The 22,253-nt window shown below is 32.7% G+C and overlaps 1 long non-coding RNA gene across 1 annotated transcript in view; it reads right to left on the bottom strand.

Moving 5' to 3' along the window:
* Positions 1-1,797: 1,797 nt before the first annotated feature.
* The window catches only part of LOC127543727 (uncharacterized), a 138,280-nt gene continuing 117,824 nt past the window's right edge, over positions 1,798-22,253 (bottom strand). The window contains exon 4 of the long non-coding RNA XR_007949288.1: positions 1,798-4,186. This is a non-coding gene — a long non-coding RNA (uncharacterized LOC127543727). The remainder of the gene's footprint in view (positions 4,187-22,253) is intronic.

Raw genomic sequence — 22,253 nt, 5'->3', positions numbered from 1 at the left:
TAGAGAACCATTATCTCATCAATTCCACTGAATTAACATCTTGTTTCAAGTATACTTCTCCAGAATTCTGGCTCTCTACATGGAGAAAATAGGATAGAGAGCTTTCTACATAAAGCATTTTAGCAAATTCCATTGTAAAGAAATAATAAAATATTATTTGAAAACAGCTAGCTATTTTCCTTTAGTCTCTTTTTTTCCAGTTGACATTACTATTCAGATATATCTTAGTAGCCATATTTCCCAAGAGAAAGAAAATATAGTCTCTTTTAATGAAATCAAAAGGTAATACCAGAAATTTATACAAGAATTTGTTATTCTATACAGTTAGCATTCAGTACAGTTTGGCTAATTCTCAGAGAATAATGATGACAGGGCACTAAATGAAATCAATAAGAATTTATAAATATCATTCCTCATATGGTTATAAAAATCTTTAAAAATAATTCTTATGTACTAAAAAAGCTTCTGACATTTAAATTGAAATACATTATTTTTCTGTGTTTAGTTTCATCTCTTTAGTTGATCATCTCTACTCATCAGATATATTTTATTTTCTCTGCAGCAAAGACAGATTATTGTAACTGTTGCCAAACTTGGTCAGTTCTAACAAATTATATATTTTGATCTTAACAAATTACATACTTGACCAGGCTAAAAGTCATGAAATGTAAGCTTCTTTCTACTTTCTCCATTCTTATTTTACCTCTCTATTCAACAGGGGAAGAATTTATAACATTTGACAAACTCTGAAAATAGATTTTGAATAGTAACATTAATTTTATAACTAAAAAGTTTGATGAAAATAGCAATTTGTTTCTTGTTTTGGATAATAAAATCAAGTAATTATTTTATGAGTTGTTTTGAAAAGGGAAATTTGTGGGACATCTTTTTTTAAAAATGTGATTTTTTTTTGTTTTTTTTCCTCCAATAGTTGGTATGCTTAGAAGCAAAACATTGTCAAGGAGCAAAAGGATGAGGGAGAGAGAGGACAAACAGGAGGAAAAACAGGATGGAAAGAAATACACAGTAATCATAAATGCAAATGTGAATGGGATGGTCTCTCTCATAAAATGGAAGTGGATAGTAGAGGGGATCATAAACCAAAATCCTACAACATATTGTTTACAAGAAACACACTTTAAAGCAGAGAAGTTAAGGGGCTGTAGCAGAATTCATTATGCTTCCATAGAAGAAAAAAAAAAGCAGAGTTAGCAAGCATGATCTCAGACAAAGCAAAAGCAAAAATAGACCTAATTAAAAGGTATCAATAAAATAATAGTAACATAATAAACATATATACACCAATTATATAGCATCCAAATTCTTAAAGGAGAAGTTAATTGAGTTACAGGTTCACAATTAAATAATAAATAGAGAGCTATACAAAATATAAGATGAATAATTTTGATTATATTACATTAAAAAAATTTTTTTTTATAAAAACAAAACCAATGTAACCAAGATTAGAAGAAAAGCATAAAGCTGAAAAAACAATCTTTACAGCAAGTGTCTCAGATAATGGCCTGATTTCTCAAAATTGAGTCAAATTCATAAGAATATAAACCATTCCTCAATTGATAAATGGTCAAAGGATATAAACAGGCAATTTTCAGATGAAGAAATTAAAGCTAAATATAGGCATATGGAAAAGTGTTCTAAATCACTTTTGATTAGAGAAATGCATATAAAAACAATTCTGAGGTACCAGTACCACTTCCTATCTTCATATTGTTTCATATGACAAAAAGGAAAAAAAAAATAAATGTTGAAGAAAATGAAATATTCTGGAAAGCAATTTGGCCCTATGGCTCAAAGGCCACCAAACTGTGCATATCTGTACTACCATTACTAGTTCTGCATCTTAAAGAGATAACAAAAAAGGGGGAAAGACTTAAATATACAAAAATATATATGGCAGCCTTTTTCATGGTAGTAAAATATTAGAAATTGAGGGGATACAAAAGAAGTAGACATGGCTGAACAAATTGTAGTATATAAATATAATGGAATAATACTGTGCAATAAGAATGATAAACAGGCAGATTTCAGCAAAACTTGGAAAGGCTTGCATTAACTGATACAAAGTGAAATGAGCAGAACCAGAAAAACATTGTACACATTATTAGCAACACTGTGTGATGAACAAGTATGAATGACTCAGTTTTTCTCAGCAACATAATGATATAAGACAAATACAAAATAATAATGAAAAAAATGCCAACTACATACATTTAAAGAACTCATGGTCTCTGAATGCAGATCTCGAACCATACTTTCTTCACTTTATTCTTTTTCATGTGTGTTTTTCCTTTTGATCTGTTTCTTTTTTTTGCAATTGTGATTAATATGGAAATGTTTTACATGATAGCACATATATAATTGATTTAAAATTCCCTACCATTTAGGAAAAAGGAATAGGGAAGAGAAAAATTGGAACTCAGTCTTGTAAAAATGAATGCTAAAAATTGTCTTGATTAGTAAATGGGAAAAAATACTATTTAAAAAAAAAAACAGCCCAAAACGCACTCTATCATTGGAGCTAACATTTTATGGGAAGTGACAGGGTACATATGCACAAAATTTATGTACATATGCAAAAGTAAGTAAATACCAAATGTAAACTAATTTAAAGTGAGAGAAGGCTAATAACTGAAGGGATGAAGGAATCAAGAGACTTACTGAAAATCTTCCTAACTCCAAGCCCAATATTCTATCCACTGCACCAAGCTACTTTAAAAATGGGACAAGTCCCAAGTACTCCATCAGTTCCATAAAGAGTAAAAGGACTAGAAAATGGACTTCAAAATATTCAGTGGAGTCTCTTTAAAAGATTAAAAGAAATACGTGCATAATAATTGCACTGGATATAAGGCTGGGAGGAATTGCCATCTGCATAGTGGAGGGAATACCAATCCCACTGAACTCATGAATCCATCTAAGAATTTAAGTAGATATGACAGCATTGCTTGTAGCAAATTAAGGCAGAGCATCACTACATGGACGCTGATTTTCATCCTGAACAACTTTTAGAATAACTACCAAATCTAACTCAGCATTTGTGAGATGGAAATTTAGGGCAAAGAACTTCCTACCATGTTGCTGGAAATACAACTTCTTCTACTTTAAATTTTCTTCTTCATATTTTTTACTTCACCAAGCCTACAATCTTTTTTTTTTTTTTTTTTTTTACTTCTACTCAGACTTCACAATTGGTGAATTACTAATTACTAAGAAGAGACTATAAAAAGCTCATATCCTAAAATATTTCTTCCTCCCCATCAAGGCACATGGCTCTTAGATTATTCTGCTTCAGGTCACTGTCAGGAAAGGTCATTGTTATTAAACTGAATGTAAAAGGCAGGCTTACATATCACACATTTTCTTCCTTTGCTATAACTGTAATGCAAATTCAGGGATGAAATAATCAACATGGACTCTCTTCTTCTGGACAAAAGTAGGTTTAAAATAAATTGAGGAAATGCAAACAGATGAATGATTTCAAAGTCAACATTTGGCTTCCCTACATAGCATTTAGTAAGGTCCAATTTAGACATATAAACTTTTATTATGGACAAAATTAAAATATCACTTAAATTACTACAGATTCTATTAACTATTAATAAATGCATTACATTGTTACCATAATGCATCATGATATAAAAAACTAATTAGCATGAAATGTTCATTTTTCAAAGCGAATTTACTTGGAATAACATTTTATTAATAGTTTCATATAAATCAAGAAGTCTTTCCCAGGCTTCCTTTACCTTAGTTCTTTCCCTCTGTGTTTATCTTCAGTTTATTCAGTATATATCTTACTTGTATTAATTGTTTTCATGTTATTTCTCTCACTGGACTATGAGCTCTCTGACATCAAGGACTTTTATTTGTTTTGGAAGGGGAGGGATTTTTTTGGGTTCCTTTCTTTGTATTCCCAGAACTTAGAACAGTACCTGGCACATAGCAGGTGCTTAATAAATGTTTGCTGATTTGATTTGTCATACTTTTTTTTTTAATGTTCATGTTTTACCATGTTCATATGTTCACCAAAGATTTACCACAGATGACAGCGTAACAACTGCTATCATTTTATTAATATATGGGACTCTCACCTGCCCACAGTATTGTTTTGGAAAGATGATGTCATGCAATTCTTCCTTTGATAGAATCCAATCATTCAAGTGTGCTGAAAAAAAAGATGAATAATTTTTTAATGTTAAAACTATGTGATGCATATCATTCATTACAACACAAAAACATTTCTGTATTCTCTTTCATTTCCTTTACAAATGCTACTACTCTACTGATCTGAAACCAGACTTTTCTCCAACTAAATTACAAATACAAATTCTTGCCAGTAAGACACCTGGTCCTAATTTATCCAGGATCTTTCTAGAAATGCTATTTTTTCCTGAAAAATAGATGGAATAGTTTTGGTAACTCCAGCTAAGAAAAAGCTGGCACATTTCAGGCTAACAATTCTGATCAATTCTAGGATAACTTGGGATAAATGATATAAGAAAAATCTACATTTCTACTCTAGTTGCTATAAAGAATATTCTAGATCCCACAATAAGATGAACTGAAGATTGATATTAAAATGTGACTTAAATGTATCTTTAATATGTCACAAATTCTGTGAGCTTGCTGTTAAAAATGATGACTAGAGAATACTGAGGGAATTAAGAGTAAAAAAAAAAAATACTGACCAATTAGCAAATTACACCTAAAGTTTCAGGTGGTAATGGAAAGGTTCAGGGAATTAATTTACTCATGTCTCTTCTCTTTAATTATGCCAAGAAATGCATTTAGCAATTTAAAAAAAGATAATAATAGACTAGTCCTAATAACACATGCCAATAAGTTCTCTGATAATCATGTCCTATTTGGAAAATTTGGCTTTAGTTAAAGATGCCGATCTTGATCACCACTGCTATCTAAGTTACAAAGCAAAGAAGAAAAGTATAAAATAATTCTGGTCGTGGCTTTAAGAGAAAATATATCTAGATAGAAGAATTCTTTCCATCTAACTAACTGTATATAATAAGCTGCAAAATTTCCATGTGAATTATTCTTGGTTTTGACATTAAATTTGAGGAGGAGGCAGCTAGGTGGCTCAGTGGATAGAGTCCTGGAGGTAGGGTCAGGAGGATTTGAGTTTAAACCCAGCCTTAGAAACTTGATACTTACTAGCTATATGACCATGAGGAATCATTTAATTCTGATTGCCTTGACAAAAAAAAAATTGAGAGGACAGCCCACCCATCTTTTATATTAGGATGTAATCCACAAATTACCCATAAATGAATAAATAACAAGGAAATCAATTACAGCCTGAGTGGTAGTGTCCTATCATGCACTTGGTAGCACTTACTTATAGTAAATTTAGGTGTTAAGATGCATTTAAAAAATTCTACACTATCTTATATGCTTATGTATTCTCAAGAAAATGAGAGCCAGGTCTACAGCATACAGATGACTGTTCTTGGTCATACAAAAGATGATGTTTCTTAAAAGATTCTACGTGGTAGTATTATTTTAATTTTGATTTAGAGGAATAACCATCAATTCTCTAATACTCTTATTAGTGGATTTATAGAAACCCACACAGAATAGGAGTCAATTGTGTACATTTGCTGCATTTAAAAAGTACTGATTATATTTACCAAATAATTCGAACTAGTGTTTGTGCTTTGTTCTTCACTTTGCTAATGGAGTGAAAAGCAAGACTGCTTTGGTAGTAGTAGATTCCTTCCTCTAGTATTTAGAGAATGTATGGAGAAAAGTCTATAAATTCTCATACTAGCTCTATGACTTCAGTCATTAGTCAGTAGCCACAGTGTTTGGATTATGAATCTAACGCTGTTCATCAATGAAAGGTATGTTAAGAAGATAATGCTAATAGAAGAAAAAAGGAGCAATCGATAAGTTATCTAATTTCAGGATGGACCAATAAGACTATGAAGTGAGAAAGCACAACAGCATGTGGGAAAGTGGAAGGCAGAATCTAGAAGACAGTTGCTTAGAGAAACTCAATAATGTTGAAAATAGTTTTATTATTTATTTTTACAAGTGTAAATATTGGCTTCCTGCCAATATTTGTATAAAATACATTTGTAATAAGGTTGACTCATTTTTATTCTGAATGAATTGTTAGGCTAGAAAAGGATATGTTAAGCAGTTGCATTTCTTTGAGAGGCACCAAATATTTCATTCTGCCTGATGCTCTATAACAAATAACAAAATCCAAACAGTAGCAATGTCATGCAAGTTGTCAAAAAGCTCTTTGGAATTCATATTCTAATATGAAATGTTGTTTTTTTTCCCCCAAAATTTTAATGTCAAAGCCAATTCACCTGGAAATTTTTAAACTTATATACAATTAGCTAGATGGAAAGAATTCTTCATATATATATATATATACACACTTTCCCTTAAAGCCTCAAGTACAGATTATTTTATGCTTTTCTTTTTTACTATGTAACAGCATTAATGGGCTTAAAGCAGTGAAATGTGCAGCAAAGCAAAGCAATATCACTGGGAAATGCCATGCTGATTTAAATAACCTAAAAACAGATTAGGATTGTTAGAATTAAATATAATCAGTGTGAGAAAAATCAAAATAAATGTTTGTTTGCTTCCAGGAATGGCCAAGAGTAAAGTTAGTAGTCATAATTTAACAAACATATCAGTGAGGATGACAGGATTAATGCCCCAGTGTCTATGCACACTGTGTAGAAATAAATGGAAAGTCCAAGAAAATGGAATCGAATAAGAAAAATAGGTACTCCACATACAAGTCTTATTATAAAATAGGGTAATGCTTAGAATATAAATGCCACTAGATTATAGATAGGATTTTAAGAAAGAAAACATTTTGCTAATATATCTAGCATGATAGAAAAAGAATATAAGATACAATGAAATTCTCACAATGTGCAAGATAAGCATGAGAGGAAAATGTGATACATCATCATTTTTCGCAGATTGCTAAGGATACTAAGGATAGGAAACTAGATACTAAGATGATGTTGACTCAGTAAAGAGGGAGATATGTGTTTTATCATTTAATCTGTTCAAATAGTACATTATTGGTCCTCAATATTATCTACTTTACAAGATACTAGGTCCCATGTCATCTCTTTCCTCTACAGATCAAATTGCTGCTTGTGACTTTGGCTTCCTGAACTTCATTTCTCTCCCTGAACCAGGGCAGACCTAGGGGAGGATGTATAGTAGTAGCAAATGGAAAAACAGAAGGTTAGGTCTCTTGAAGCATGCTGGTCTTTTATCTCTCTTATACCTAACCTGGTCCTAACCCTATGGCTAACATCCTCAGTCCTTGTCTCTTATAATAAACTTAAGAGAACAGAGCTTCTATCTCTCAGGGAATTGAGAGATTGTTTCATTCTATATGTGAGACATTCAGTCATCATTTATATTAGATTTTTTGGGGTGCAAATGTGACTACCTCTAGCAATGCAAAATAGCCTCTTTTGCAACTTAGATCTTAGACTACTGACTGAGAAACTGAAGATTGTGTGTCTTGCCAGGGATCATCCCATTGGGGTGTGTGTGTGTGTGTGTATATATATATACACACACACCAAAAATGGGACTTGATTCTACTCTTTCTGACTTCAAACCAGCTCTTTATTCACTATATATATTGCCTCTCATAACTTATCTATTACTTACAAAGTATGGGACAACTATACATCTAAAGTTCCAGGGCCAGCTTATTACATTTGGAGAGGCCTATTTTGGTTGATTTTGTTGTTGTTGTTGATTTTTTTTTAATTTGTTTGTTTTGTTTTATGGTGACAGTCACTTTTGTAATCATATATTTTATTTTTCCAATTACATGTAAAAATAGCTTTCAAAATTTATTTTTTCAAGATTTTGAACTTCAATTTCCCCCCCCCCTCTTTCCTCCCTTCTTCCCAAGATAACAAGCAATCTAATATAGATTATACATGTACAATCAAGTGACAGTGTCTTTTGAAGACTATCTACTAAATCATGTTGTTGTTGGTTCATTTCAGTTATGTCCTCTCTTTGTAACCTCTTTTTTGAGTTTTCTTGGCAAAGATTCTGGCGTGGTTTGCCAATTCCTTTTTTAGCTGAGACAAACAATGTTAAGTGACTTGCCCAGAGTCACACAGTAAGTATCTGAAGTAGGATTTGAATTCAGAAAGATGAGTTTTTCTGATGCTAAGCTCAGTGCTCTATGCACTATACTATCTGACTGCCCTCAATTTAGTCATAGCATGAATATAACCTGCATCAGTGGAAGGATGCCTATGATAATTTTCTCTCAGGATGAAGATAATTCCATATTAAATCAAATGTTTATAAATAATGTTATATAATGATTGAAGACAATTGGGAAAATAGTGTTGTTTCTGACATGTCCTCCACAATAATAATGAACTGAGAGATCTTCATGATCCTTATATTTCACTTTTTTGATGCTACAAGATTGAAGCTATCTGCAGATTGTAGTAAAAATAGGATAGCCCAGTTTGCTGAAGTTTTGCCATCATTTGGTTTGATATAGTTGACATAATGCTATTGCTGTCATAATTAGAATAAACTTCTATAGTTTCAGAAGTACACAAATTCTTCCTGTCAATACTGAAATCATATATTCTTAAAATACTAACGTACTTGAAACATTGGATGCAGCAATGGATAAGTTATAATGATAACTAAGGCATGTTCTCTGCAGTCATGAAGTTTAGGGCATGAGAAATAGGAAAACATGCACTGGCTATGTAGTAACTAGGATAGCTGTAATAATGAAAAGATTCTTAAATTAAAAAAAAAAAAATCCTGAACTTAATACCAAATAAAATGAGCACTTCAGTATATAAAGTAAAACAGAAAAAGAGGATTGTACATGAAAGTACAAATCTCTATTATATACAACCAGCTTTTCTTTTAAAGTATGTAATAAATGGTGAATAGAATCAATAGACACTATTCATAAAGGGTACAAAGATGTGAAATATTAAGTGAGCTGCACAGTTTGAGGAAGAAAAAAATCAATCATTCCTGACTGGGTAGAACAAGATAGATTTCATGGAGAAAGGGATATTTAGCCTGGATCTTGATGGATTTTAAAAGACCAAGACAGGTGGAAAGGGCAACATAAGGGATGACATGAGCAAAGGTTAAAAATAAGACATCAAAACAATGACATTTCTTGTCTGACTGGGTTATTAGGCACAAAGATGGGAGGACATGGTATTGGGTGCCCGGTTACTCATGGTCTTTGAAATGGCTGAGAAAAAAAGTGCTACTGATAGTAAATGTGGGACAATTGGAGATTAGGAAGATTGTTGGAATCATGTAAAGAAATTCCTTAGTCTTCCATGGACCATGAACATACTCTGATTTTGAACTGAGCAGTGAATTTTTTCAGATTTTGTTGGATACATGTAAAATGCTAGTCTTCCAGGATAACTTTAGACTTTATTCAGTAAGTAATAGAGGACTACAGAAAGGTTTTAAGTGGAGGAATAACACGACCACACCTGTATACAAGGAATAGTAGTCTTAAAAAATTAATAATAGCCTTTAATTTTCAAAATACATGGAAAGTTAGATTTCAACAATCTTCTTTGCAAAACCCTGTGTTGCAAATTTTTCTCCTTCTTTTTGCCCCACTCCCCTCTCCTAGATAGCAAGAAATCTAGTATGTTAAAAATGTACAATTCTTCTATACATATTTCCACATTTATCATGCTGTACAAGAAAAATTGGATCAAAAGGAAAAATAACAAATTTGTAAATTCTATGTTGTGATCCACATTCAATCCTCATGGTCCTTTCTTTGGATACAGATGGCTCTTTCCATCACAGGTCTACTGGAATTGGTCTGAATCCTCTCATTTCTGAAGAAACCAAGTTCATCAGTTGATCACTGCATATTCTTGTTGTTGCTATGACAATGTTCTCTTGGTTCTACTCACTTCACTTAGCATCAGTTCATGGAAGTCTCTCTAGATATCTTTGAAATCATCCTGCTGATTGTTTCTTATAGAACCATAATATTCTGTAACATTCATTTACCATAACTTATTCAGACATTCTCCAACTGATGGGCATCCACTCAATTTTGGAAATACCTACTTGGGAAAATAATCTGGCATACAAAATATGTTGCTGATTTTTTAAAAAATATCATTAAAGCAGGAGTTCTTAACCATTTTATGTCATGAACCCTTATGGCAGTAAAATGAAGCCTAAAGATATTTTCAAATGCATAAAATAAAATACATAGTATTGAAAAGAAAACTAATTATAATGAAGAGATATAATTTATTCCCCAAGTTAAAAGATTCCTGGAAATCTAACTGCTGGCTCTGTATCCTAAAGAGATCATAAAAGAGGGAAAAGGATCCATATGGGTAAAAATGTTTGTAGTAGCTCTTTTTGTGGTGGCAAGGAATTGGAAATTGAGTGGATGCCTATCAATCGGAGAATGGCTGAAATAGTTGCAGTATTTAAATGTAATGGAATATTATTGTTCAATAAGAAATGATAAACAGGTTGATTTCAGAAAAGTCTGGAAAAATTTACATGAACTAATGCTGAGTGAAGTGAATAGAACTAGAGAACATTGTATAAAGTAATAGCAAGACTGTATGATGATCAACTATTATAGACTTAATTTTTCTCAACAATACACTGACCTAAAACAATTCAATAGATTGGATGGAAAATGCCATCCTCGAGGAAAAGAATTGAATGAAAATCAAAGTATACTATTTTCACTTTTTTTTTCCTCGTGGTTTTCCAGTTTATTCTGGTTTTTCTTTCACAACATAACTAAAATGAAAATATGTTTAAAGTGATTGTTCATGTATAACCTATATCAGATTGCTTATTGTCTTGGTGAGTGGAGAAGGAAGGGAGAAAGAAGAAAATTAGAATTCAAAATCTTTCTAAAGTGAATGTTAAAAACTAAAAAGAATCTTTGCATCATAGTGTCATACTATCCCCTATGTTGGGAGCTCTCTATTCCTTTGCCATACCATCTAAAACTAGCTCAGCTCAGGCCAAGGTATATCCACAAGATCTCTGAGATTGAGAGCAATAGCTGATCTCTTTTTTTGAGAGAGAAGTTGGAGCTCAAGGTCATAAGATTACATTATTATGCTTACAATCTACAGTAAACATCATTATGCTTACAGTCCACTGGCATAGCCCCTGGGGGCCCTGGGTCACCTGTGTAAATGAAACATTAGAGTATGAAGCAGCAGATTCTGTGACTAAAACACCAGATTTGGAGTCAGAAGAACAGATTTCAAATTTTAGCCCTGACATTTCCCATCTTAGTGACCAGGCGAGTCACTTAAATTCTCTTGGTCTCAGTTTTACTGGTAAAATGTGTGAGTTAGATCAAATGATTCAAAAGGTCCCTCTAATCTATGACTATGAAATGTTCTTTCCCAAATATATTAGACAGAAGTTCACATTAGCCTAGCCTGTCAGTAACAGCTCCTTTCACCAAAAAAAAAAAAAAAAAAAAAAAAAAAAGAAAGGAGGCATCAAAATACCTCCTCACACTCAACTGCTTTTAAGCCCAAAGGAAAAGAAAAGAAAAATTAGTACAGCACTTAGTACATTTTGTGAGTCATGGCATTTTGGCAACTAGGTATTTGGGTTTAGTTCAATTTCTATAAATTCAGTTGCTGACCTATTATTTATAGTATCCTCTCTAGTACCTTGAAGAAGAAAGTAGATTGATTTATGAGAGATGCTGCTGACAAATGATCTATTATCATTTTTAGAAATTATTCACCAGGGTTCAGCATTCTCCTATTCCTCTAGGTCCTCTGGAGCAAGGGTATCAAACAGTCTACACACAGTAGGCAGCATGCATTTCATAACACCTCTGGGTGAGATCTGAACCAGATTAAAATGCCTTTGCGAAATATTTAAAAATATAAATAATTCATTTTTAAAGGAATATATAAGTATATATGATTTTCCAAGTTAATATGTAACCTGCGGGGATCCTTATATATACTTTAGTGGCCCCCATTTCTATTTGAATTTGATACTGCTGCTCTGGAGCAGTAGGTCATATACTGCTCAGCTACAGCCAACATAATTTTATTCTTGGAGAAAAAGCATCCAAATTCATGAGTTTTCATCTCTACCTCATTCTCAAGGTCTCTATGAAGAACTCTGGAATCAATTGCATGTCATGAGAGACACTGACAAAGGACTGCCCAGCATGGTGTTCTTGTACTAAAGAAGGTTCCATGCTTTTTTGAGCAAAGCAGAATTGGAGAAGCTCAAAAGAAATGTAAGATGTGCAAATTTAGAGACATCTCCACTCCAAAAGACCATGTGGATTATTTGTAACTGGCTTTTGGAAGAGCCTTCCAAACTCACAATGGTCTGATCAGCCATAGTTGGACATACTGTATCTTGACTCTAACATGGTGATGTTATTTTGGTCCTCCTTGAGAATGAATAACTACTTCAAACTCAGCAACATCTTCAATGAGAAGTTATGGCATTTCTGACAAGAAATCTCATTCTTCTCCTTTTATGATATTTCTGACCTCTTTAACCATTCATTTTTTATAAATGCCTTTCCTAGGAATAAAGCAGTAGGGAAAAGATGGCATAGAATAAGGTGAGATATAGGAGGATGTTTTAATTAATGGGGATGGGATAAGATGTGTAGATTAATGGGAATAGAATAAAGAAGGAAAGAAAGAGGGAGAGGAGAAGATAAAGGAAGGCTATATGAATAGGGGGGAGGTTAAGTAAGAGCAAAGCTTGTTAAGTAGAACTAAACTAGGAAATTTAGCAGGGATAGGAAATAAAAGATATACAAAAGCACAATAACAAGGATCAGGAGTAGAATTTATTAAAAAAAAAAACCAAGTAGAGCTAATAATTTCAGACAAAGTCAGACTTAAAGATTCAATCAAGAGAGAAATTATATTGTATCAGCCATATTAATCTTGTTTTAGATATATATGTAGTAAAATGTATATGTATATATGTGTACGTATGTGTTGTGTATAATCTCATGGATATGTTTGTATGTGTGTATATATATATATATATATATATATATATATATATATATATGTATGTTTATATATCTGTATATCCTTCCTTAACTGAAGTCTACTTGAAGAAGGAGGTGAGGGATGAAAGGGGGAAAAAAAAGAATAAAGTAAAACGTGTCTATCAGAAAGCAAAAGAATAACTTATAAAGAGTCAAAGAAAAAAATGGACAGTTGTAAACATAATGTCTTCTGTTATTATATATGCTTTCTTGAAATGCAAATTATCATATATTTTGATTTGTCCTTGATGTTCTGCTGGGAACACAACAATGTTTTATTTTGCTTTATTTTCCTTTTTCTGTTTTTCTTTTTCTATGTTTTTAAATTACTTTGTATTTAGTTTTAAATAAACAAATTTATTAAAAAATAGAGATGCCTTTCCCAGCCCCAGAAGAAGTCCCAATCACAATAGTTTCTCTTCACTGATCTGGCCAATTTTTTGTGGATATATATATATCCCTTCCCCCCCCCCCCCCCCAATAATCCTAGTTTCCCTTCTTCTTCTGGGCCCTGATATCCAAAGAAAATCCCTGATTCTTCAGTACTGATTAGTCATCCTAAAAATTACAGGATCCCCTCTACTATATAAAATGAATAACTACACTTGTTAATATAACACTCTATAAACTTGAAAAGATTTTCTTCATGAGAACACTTCATGGTAGGAAAAACAAGCATTACCTATCTTAGATTTTCATACCTTGGATTTGTTATTGTATCTAAGTAGCTTAACCCTACCTATTCTAGTCCAGTTTAATATCCTCTTCCTCCTATTCTATTTCTTTTTCTTCTTCTTTTTTTTTTTTTTTTTTTTTGGTAAATTTATTTTAAACTTAAATACAAAATGAGAAAAGAAAAAAAAAATATGGTTATGTACACAATAGTACATAACCATATTTTTTTTCTTTTCTTCCCTCCTTAAAGAGGGCTACAATTAAGCATAGATATAGATGCATGTCTATATGCAGATATAGATCCATATAAACATACATGTATACACATATGTACATATATAAACATACACATATACTCATACACACATATAAAACTACTATGCTTATTTCCTTCTATCATCTGTTTCTCTGAAGTTGGATAGCATCTTCCTTCATAAATCTAAATCTTTCCATGGTTTTCTAAATCAACCCGTTATCAAATCCTATACCACAGCAATATTTCAACCTAATTATACCCTACTGAGAAATTGTCTATGAAAGTTTTCCCCTAATTTTCTGCATTTCTTCTGTTCTTGGCTACATAGACTTTATTCCTACAAGAAAATTTTAACTTAAAATAACTAAACAGGATATTTAGATCTGTTTATTTGTATAAAAAGTGTTTTTTGTTTATCAGTTTAATATACTCTTTACAATTTCCTCTCACATAGTTTCTGGTCTTTATATAGATTAATTTTCATTCCTTACAATCCAGTTTTATAAGCAACATAAGGATATAGTTCCCAATTATAACTAATATCACCATGAAGTTTCCCCTAAAGTTGAATTTTTGTAAAACCAACTAATGACATTATGTGTGGTATGCCCATATATTTTAGCTATCCTGTGGTTTAAATAGAATCCCATAGTAATTAGAAGCTAATTACTAAACAACATTGTTTCAGCAAAAAATATGTAGGAAGATCTAAACAAACAACTCACATAGAAAACTTATTAAACTGGGAATTGCCTATATGTAAGAAAGTATAGTGCAGTAGACCAAGGCAGGGGTCCTTGGAGTTCTTTGAAACCATAGCCCCATCATATGTAGTTGGCTATTTCTGTTTAGATGAGTATCACATTTACTTTTCTGCTTCTACAATCTAATAAAACCAGGACATCTTTTAAAAAAGAAATTAAAAAGATTTATAAGGTAATGGTGCAAATAGATGTAAACTCTGAAATAAACAACAACAACAACAACAAAAAAACAAAAACAAAGAACCCCATAAAATTTGAATTTGAAACTACCAGTCTTTGGAGGGATTCAATACAGTTCTTTCACTTGAGAAGAATTCCAAGAGTACATGGTTCCTATTAGATTGTGACCTCTGCAAGGACAGTGAATGTCTTTTCCCTTTCTTTGCATCCTTACGCCTTAGAAAAGTTACTGGAATGAAGCCCAAAGTTAATGAATGCTAATTGGCCCATCAATACTGTTCTGTAGCAAAGAAGATACTTTCTTCTTTCCATAGGTAGACTTTCCAACTCAGTCAATCAACAAACATTATATGAAGTATCTACTATGTTCTAGGCATTATGTTAAGTACATATATAAATATGAATATTGAAATAATCCCTATGCCAGGAGAACTTACATTCTAGTTATGAGGCAACAAGAACATAGAAGGTAACAAATTTTCTTAGTATCCTCCACTAGAGTCTGGTATACAATTTTTGGCTCGAATTTCTAAGTTTGAGAATTGAACTAACCATTGATTTTAGAGCTGTTGAAGCAATGGATGTGTATTCTCTCATGCTATTACCACAGTGGCTATTATAAACCATTCCATCCTTACCCAAATCTCCCATTGGTGACCTCCTTCCATCCTCTTAGCTGAGAACTTTGCTTCATGTTTCACTGAAAAAGTTGAGGATATCCATTTAAAAAACCTCCTTCTCTCTTTATCTTATATCATTTCCTCCTTTATATAGCCCATAAGAAGAGGTGATACTTTTTCCAAGAAAAACCCCTCTATTTGGATAAGTGATTTTATTCCATTTTATCTTCTCTAGCAGACTGTCCCTCTTAAACACCTCAATGTGTCTCCCATTCTCAAAAACCCTCACTTGCTCTGTCATCCCCAATACCTATTACTGCTTTGTCTCCTTGTCTCAAGTCTTTCCCTACTCCCGTTCCTCTTGCACAGTTAGCAGTCAAACTGATCTCCTTAAAATTCAAGCCTGACCATGTCACCTCTATATTCAGTCAACTCCAGTGTTTCCCTACTGCCCTCAAGATCAAATATGAAACTCTGTTTGGCTTTTAAAAGCCTTTTAAAACTTAGCCCCTTCCTCCCTACCTAGTATTCTTATATTTTACTTATCCCCACATACTCTGTAATCCATGGTCTCCTTGCTGTTCCTTGCACAAGACACCATTGCCCAGATCTAAGCATTTTCATTAGTTTTCCTCCATGCATGAAATTCTCTCACTATTCATCATCATATATATATATCTTGCTTGTACGTAGGTAGGTATTTCCACATTTTTTCTGTGAGCTCCTTTAAAGAGGGGTTTGTTTTGCCTTTTTCTGCATCCCTGGAGCTTAGCATAGTCCCTGGCATATAGCTAACACAACATGATCTCATTGACCTCACCACTGTTATGAAATATATTATTATAATATAGATAAAGAAAATACAGCAGAGAGATAAACTAACTTGTTCGAGGACAAAGAGCTAGTAACTGAGACAGAAAATAATGGAATGAAAGACATGTCAAATTAAATAGTCTAATTTTAGCAGTTCCAGTATTATCGTTTTTATTTCAAACTCTGAGACTTTAGATTTCTAGTCCCTATTTTTATATAACTATATTACTATCATAGTCATATTTTTCATGTAAGATAAACATAATGCAGTATAGAGGAAAGTATTATTTAAGAGGAAAAATGTTTCGCCACCTCATTATGAAGGTGCAGAAATAAGAAACTATTAAAAACACTTTTAAAAAATCTCAGTTTATTCATTGCTTAGAATTTGGAGATTCTTCTCTAGTCTAACAGTTTCTGATTCTGTATGCACAGCACAAATTCCTGCCAAGTCCATTACAGTGAGCAAACAATGTCTTCTCTGTCAGAATGGAGAATGAATAGTATCACAAAATGCTCCTCTAATGTACAGCCCTCCCCAACCAATTCTCCCACCCCCAACAGTCTAACTAGGATGAAGAGTGATTGAAAAAACACCACTTTACTTTTGCTAAATTGAAACCCCATTCTGTAAATCTAAAGAATAGATAATAACAAATATACATTGAGTTCTAAACATAAAAAGTTGACAAGTATATTTTCTTTTAAATTGGCTCATAAATTTTGTGTTACAATATGAGCGTGGGTATGTGAACAAACATCTACCAACAGAGACGAAAGGAGTTTCATCAGATGTTATTTCAAGACTTAAAAAAAAACAAAACAAAAATAAAAAAATCCCAACAGCTTCCAGCAACAAACTTAATACCAACCAACGGGGAAACTTCTGAGAAATGACACAGCAACCTGTTTTAAAATATTGGCAGCAAATTCATTATTTTTTGAGGTTGACGATAAATTCAGTTGCTTTTCCTGAGCTTCCTTTTGCACTAAAGCTCATGATTCATGTACAGAAAATGCCTGAAGACACACATCTAAAACTCAGCAAACAAGGCTGACAGTTTTGCCTGTTGTTTAGTTTATTTCCAGAATAGATATACATATTTACATATCCATGTGATAAACACAAACACTCTCTCACACATATATGCATACATATATTACATCATATATAATCATTTTTCCTAACAGGAAATCATAGTCTTGATCTTTCAGAATAAATATTTCATAGTGCATTTTCCAGAAGACAATGGAAGTCTTTCTTAACCAATCTTTTCATGGAATAAGAAAATTGAATTTTTTAAATGTTTCACACATTCATGAATCTTTTTATGGTATTGGATATTATTAACCAAGGCTCTCCTGTCCTTGATGACCTGGACACAGCACGTACTTTTTTCTTCAATTTAGCCACTAAACTTAGAAGATCCTACTTCACTAAAATAGAAACAATGTCTGCGCTGACAGCCTAATCATGGAAGAATGTGCATGACTTGTCCACATTTTTATAACAGTGTCTTTCTCAGAGTTCTGCCTCCTCAGAGTTCCCAAGTGTGACACTGACCCCTCTCAGGCTAATAGGGATAATCCAAATGTTCTCAAGCATATGCAATTGTTGCTAAGTTTTTGAAGGCTCTGCCCTAAGGAAGTCATCTCTTATTACTTCTCTGATCCAGAAGGAAGAGACATTGACATTATGTATCAATCAACTGTTCACAAAAGAATGATCTAAATTGTACTAACTATATAAATGTACAAGAAAAGACTTTAAAAATCTTAATAATCTTATTGACAAGAAAATATTAACAATCTTAACAATTCTATTGGAATAAATTGTAATTAAATTCATTATTAGACAGGATAAATTACAAAGAATGATTTTTTTAAAAGAGTAATAATCCTTTTTCAATAGAAAGTTTAGCTTGAAGTCAGTAATTCCTGGGTCCTATCCCTGACATACCAGTTGTTCAACCCTGGGTATATTATTTAATATTTCAGAGCTTCAGATAACTAACTCCATAAATGAGAGAATTGTTGATGTTTCAGCAGATGGAATTTCCACACCAGGAATTCTCTATACCAATAAAATCACCCTCAATACCTCTAAAATCCATTTCATATTATTCTAGTAAGCATCACCAAGGCATTAACATTCTAAAATGTATCTAAAAAAGTGTACAAATAGTACCTTCAGAGAGCCATCATGGAATAGGGGGAGAAATGACTTTGGAATAAGAGGACATGGATTTAAATCTTGGTTCTTCTGTCTATAACCTGTTTTGGGAAAGACACTTAAAGCATTCTGGCTTCAGTTTCTTCCTCTACAAAACAGTGTTGGCCTAGAGCAGTGACATTGAGCTCAGAGAGAAATGGAGCCATTAAACTATACACAAGGATTCTAGCAGCTGCATATTGATGTAGAAAGCCACATGTTAACATTACCTAAAATCTATTCTTTTTAAAATTTATTTTATTAAATATTTTCCAATTACATTTTAATATGGTTCTGGCTATAATCTGGTATTACCCCCAGATTTGATATTTCTGGTGTAGATGAATTCCAAGATTTTCTCTAAATCTAAATCTATGGTCTCATCATCTATAATCCTTGATAAATAGGCTTACCTGCCCTAATTAGAAATAGGCAGGTGGTCCAGAGACAATTTTCAAAACCAAAGAATATTTATAAAACTACTCTGCACTGAAATTCCACTTCTCAGACCCCATGCAATAAAATCCTTATTTTCACAATTTAAGAGGAATAGTGGCTAATAATTTATATAATGTGTTAAATTTTGCAAAGAATTTATACAAAATTTCTCGCTTGAACCTGATGCCTGTGAGATAAATTCTAGAGGTATTCCCATCTCCATTTACAGATGAAAAAACTGAGGCTTGGATAAATTGAACTGACTTATCTATGGCCACAGAGCTAAGTGTCAGAGTTGGAACTGAAAGCTATATCTTTCCTGATGACAAATCTATCTATTTTTGCCATTTTTACTTTGCCAGTCTATGTGGCATACTTCTAGAAAGGAAGAGACCCAGAACCATGTCACCTAGGGGAAAATGGAAAAAAGTGGCTACATTTTTTCTGGGTTAGCAAAAAGGCATTCAATATGACTGAACTTGACTACTCCAAAAATTATTCTTGAAATTATCATTAAACTTTGGGAACTTAAAAGAACAGATTTTTAAGGAACTGAATGTAAACATTTTCCATTATATCACAATTTTCCTGGTAAATGTGAAAATATCTGACATTTCTACAACACCTTAAGGTTTACAAAGCCCTTTAAGAAACCACACACGTTATCTCATAACAGGGAGCGTGGTTAAAATTGTCAAATATATGAAGGGCTCTCATGTGGAAAAGGGAGAAGAATTAGCTATGTAGCTTCACAGAGCAGAACTAGGTCTATGGGGTGGAAATTATAGGGAAACAGATTTTAGCTCAATATAAGGAAGACCACCTCTAGAGTTATCTAAAATTAGAATAGGTTTGCAGTGTAATGAGATCCCCACCCAGAAGTGTTCAGAAATTTACTGACCTCTAGTCAAGGATGTTGTAAAAAAAAAAAAAAATTGTAGTGGGAGCAGAGCTGAAAAACTGGATGAGATGATTTGTGAAGACCCCTCCCATTTCATGAAAACAGTATATTAAGTGAGCATAAGAATGGGTGCAAAATAAGCATTTAATTTCTATCCTATCTAAAAAAAAAGTATCAGAAACATGGGAATTTAGGAAGGAAATTTAATAGATAATTTGGTTTATCACATATATGTCAATTTGAATCCTCAGAAATAAAACATGGATGGTTTATTCCAAAATGAGTAAAGAAAAAGAGAGAAGTAAGATAAATGCCATTTTTATGATTATACCAAACACTGCCCTTCCATTCAGTGAGTGTCTGCAGAAGGCATGCAGTTGCAAGCAAGGAATCTTAACTGATTTCCCACTGTTCTCACTAATGCCCAGCTGGCTCCCAAGCGCTCTCTGTGTTTCTCCTGGCAGCCCTGCATGGAGAGGTTACAGCAACTGTCCAAGTCTCCAATTTGGCATTATGCTAGCTTGCATCAGCAACACAATTATCACCTGCATTCCAGAGTCCCTGTTTTTAGCTTCCAATCATATCTATGAAAATAAAAAAAGTAGAGAAGAAGGGAGAGTATCTCTGGAGTTTCATCTGTACCTCCACCCTTCTCACTTTGATCTGGCCAGACATAAACAATTAGGAATGGGAAGCTTGGGCTACCAATTCTTCTGTCCCAGCTGACCAGAATATTGTAATACAATTACAACTCATTCAATAGAGAAATGAAAAACATGTTTATCTTAAAGAAATATGATGAGAATATTTAACACACAGGAAAACAGTTCAAAATCCTCAAATGACCTGTAAAAATGTTACTGAAAGAAAGATTCTGTCCTTTTGAGATTACAAGAAAGGAGGGAACTTTAGAGGGGTAAGTGAGGCTCGAGAAAGGAAGAAAAACTATTTCAAAATTAGAAATATTTGTAAGCCTGAGTTCAATACTGGGTATGGAGCTTTTCCTCCCAAATTAAGAAAAATTACATAGCAACCCAAAAGTATACAAATTTGCAGATGTATATTTAAAACAATTTGAACTAAATTAATTCTTAATTGGATAGCTAGGTGGCACAGTGGATAAGAGTGCTGGGCCTGGATTAGGAAAACTCTTTTTCATAAATTCAATCTGGCCTCAGACACTTCCTAGTTGTGTGATGCTGAGCAAGTCACTTAACCCTGCTTGCCTCATCTTCCTCATCTGTAAAATGAGCTAGAAAAGGAAATGGCAAACCATTCTGTGATCTCTATGTTAACAGGGTCACAGAGAATCAGAGATGACTTAAAAAACAACTAAATAATATCATAATTCTTAATTTTATTTAATCAAGACCTGATATTTACCTTTGTATGACAAATGTATGACATATGAGAGAAAGTGCTCTAAAACAATTATATAAAAATTTGAAATTGGGTTCTGAAGTAGAAAGAGGTAGAAAGAACTTGATGTGGACTTTTAAAAATTACTCTGAAATACAAGTAGGAAAATAGCCTCAAAAGCATTCAGGATAGGAAACTATAGTTCTGATTTATATATTCCTTTAAATACCAAAAAAAAAAAAATAAAAAAAATGAAAGAACATAATAGAACCAGAAGAACAGTATATAATGACTACAATTATGGATAAAACAAAAAATGATAAAGGCAATGATCAATATTAATTTCAGATGACTGATATTACAATATACCCTACAACTTTCAGAAAAGAATTGGGGATTAAGAGTGCAGAAAGCTAATAAATCACAGTATCAGCCAATTTCTTTTAAATAAACAATATTACTAAAGACATTAGTAGGAAGTAGCTTCAGTGTGAAAAAAACAAAATGCACTAATAAACCATTAAACAACATATTCCAATTAAAGAGAGTATAGACCTTCTCAGCTCTGTCCTTAGAAATAAATCCATCACTCCCTAAGTTACTCTGCAAATGCCCCTTAAGTCTGAAAAGTAGAAAAAAGAAATTAGAGTTTCTTTCTTTACTTTCTGTACTGTACAACATAGCTGTCAGTCACTATACTAACCCTCCTCTTCACCCTGTGGGATAAGAACATGCTGCCATTATTACTTTTGCTGTACACTGTTCATTCAAACTTTATTGAGTACATGATGTGTGAGAGGTATTGCCCTGGCTGTACAAATATGTATGAGAAACAGTCCATATTATGAAGGATATTACATCCTAATTTGATTATTTTCGGTATAAATTTGTTATTCAGTCATTTCAATTGTGCTGATTCTTTGAGTCCATTTG

The sequence above is a fragment of the Antechinus flavipes genome, chromosome 1 (genome assembly GCF_016432865.1).
Source record: "Antechinus flavipes isolate AdamAnt ecotype Samford, QLD, Australia chromosome 1, AdamAnt_v2, whole genome shotgun sequence".
Taxonomy (NCBI): Eukaryota; Metazoa; Chordata; class Mammalia; order Dasyuromorphia; family Dasyuridae; genus Antechinus; species Antechinus flavipes.
Note: the sequence above shows the minus strand (reverse complement) of the source record. Positions and strands in the feature narration are given on the sequence as shown.